This window comes from Otolemur garnettii, unplaced genomic scaffold (genome assembly GCF_000181295.1).
Source record: "Otolemur garnettii isolate 467f Iridium unplaced genomic scaffold, OtoGar3 scaffold00057, whole genome shotgun sequence".
NCBI classification, from domain to species: Eukaryota; Metazoa; Chordata; class Mammalia; order Primates; family Galagidae; genus Otolemur; species Otolemur garnettii.
The window spans coordinates 6,715,731-6,717,589 of NW_003852452.1; positions in this window are offsets into that span (position 1 = coordinate 6,715,731).

A 1,859-nucleotide genomic window follows, 5' to 3' on the forward strand; every position below is an offset into this window, starting at 1 on the left:
GAACCCAGGACTTTGAAATTGCTGTGAGCTAGGCTATGCATGGCACTCTAGCCCTGGTGACAGAGCAAGACTCTGTCTCCAAAAAAAAAAAAAAGTATTAACTAGAAGAAAAAAAGGATATTGCCTCAGCACTGTAGCACAATGGTTATGGCTGGAAGCCACATACACCGAGTCCGAGGCTGGCAGGTTCAAACCCAGCCTGGGCCAGCTAAGCAACAACGACAACTGCAACAGAAAAATAGCCGGGCATTGTGGCGGGTGCCTGTAGTCCCAGCTACTTGGGAGGCTGAGGCAAGAGAATTGCTTAAGCCCAAGAATTTGAGGCTTCTGTGAGCTGTGTCACCAAGGCACTCTACCAAGGGTGACATAGTGACTCTGTCTCAAAAAAAAAAAAAAAAAAAAGGATATCAAGGAGAGAGGGATAAAAGCATTGAATAGTAGAGCTTTGTTTTCAACAATACTGCCCGGTTAAGAAAAAGTTTGCTTCTTCCCTGACATTACCCAATCCCTACTTCAACCATTTTAAGCATCCTAGTCATTTTGTTTTTCTCCATATGCTAATTTTAACAAAGTCTGATCTCTTATTCGTATTTCCCTATTTTAGGATGGATACACTTTATAGCCTAGACCAGTGGTTCTCATCTTTCCTAATGCCTCCTAATGCTGCGACCCTTTAATACTGTTCCTCATGTTGTGGTGACCCCAACCATAAAATTATTTTCATTGCTACTTCATAACTATAGTTTTGCTACTGTTATGAATCATAATGTAAATATCTGATATGCAGGATGTATTTTCATTGTTACAAGGGGGTCGCTACCCACAGGTTGAAAACCGCTGGCCTAAACTATAGGCTGCCCAGGCTGGGATCATTACAGAGTGATGGACTCATACCTAGCTGATCATTATCCTAAGTGTTAGTTTCTGTTTGCTTGTAAACTTTCCTGTCCCCTCCCCTCCTTCTTTTCTGTTCCCAGCTCACAAGACCTAGAACCAGGGGCCCATGATACAGTGAACATGGTGGGCCACACCGGTTTGCTCTGGTCATTGCCAGCCCCAAACTTTTGAGTTTCTTTTGCCTTTACCTATGCAAGCCTCGTCATTTTGGCAGGAATGGGGCTGGAAGGGAGACATCAAATGCTTCTTTTTACCCACCAGTTACATTCAACTTCAGAGGGTTTGACCAATTTCCAGGGTGAGTTGCTTTTGTAGAATTTTTCAGTGGATATCTCTTAGGTTACAGGTGTCTGAGAGACATGGATGGCTTTACATTTTTATAGACTTAAAAAAAAAAATTAAACCATATAAGACCTAATAAAAATTGCATACATTTGAATTGGATACCCACGTGCAGAAGAAAGACTTTGGATCCATACCTGTTACTATAAGCGAAAATTAACTCAGGATGTTTTAAAGACTTACATGTCAGACCTGAAATCATAAAAATTCTTGAAGAAGCTCTTCTGAATGTTGGCCTAAGCAAACAATTTATGACTAAGACTCCAAAAGCAAATGTAAGAAAAATAAAAGTAAACAAATGGGACTTAATTAAGCCAAAATACTTCTGTACAGCAAAAGAAATAATCAACAGAGTAAACAGATAGCCTACATGGTAGAAAATATTTGCAAACTATACATCTTACAAAGGACTAAAATCCAGAATCTATAAGGAATTCAAACAACTCAGCAAGAACCAAGCAAATGATATGAACATCCATTTTTAGAAAGAAGATATGCAAATGACTAACAAACTTATGAAGAGATACCCAACATTATTATCAGAAAAATGTAAATTAAAACCACAATGAGATACCACATCACTATATTGAAATTGGTCATTATTAAAAAGTCAAAAAAAA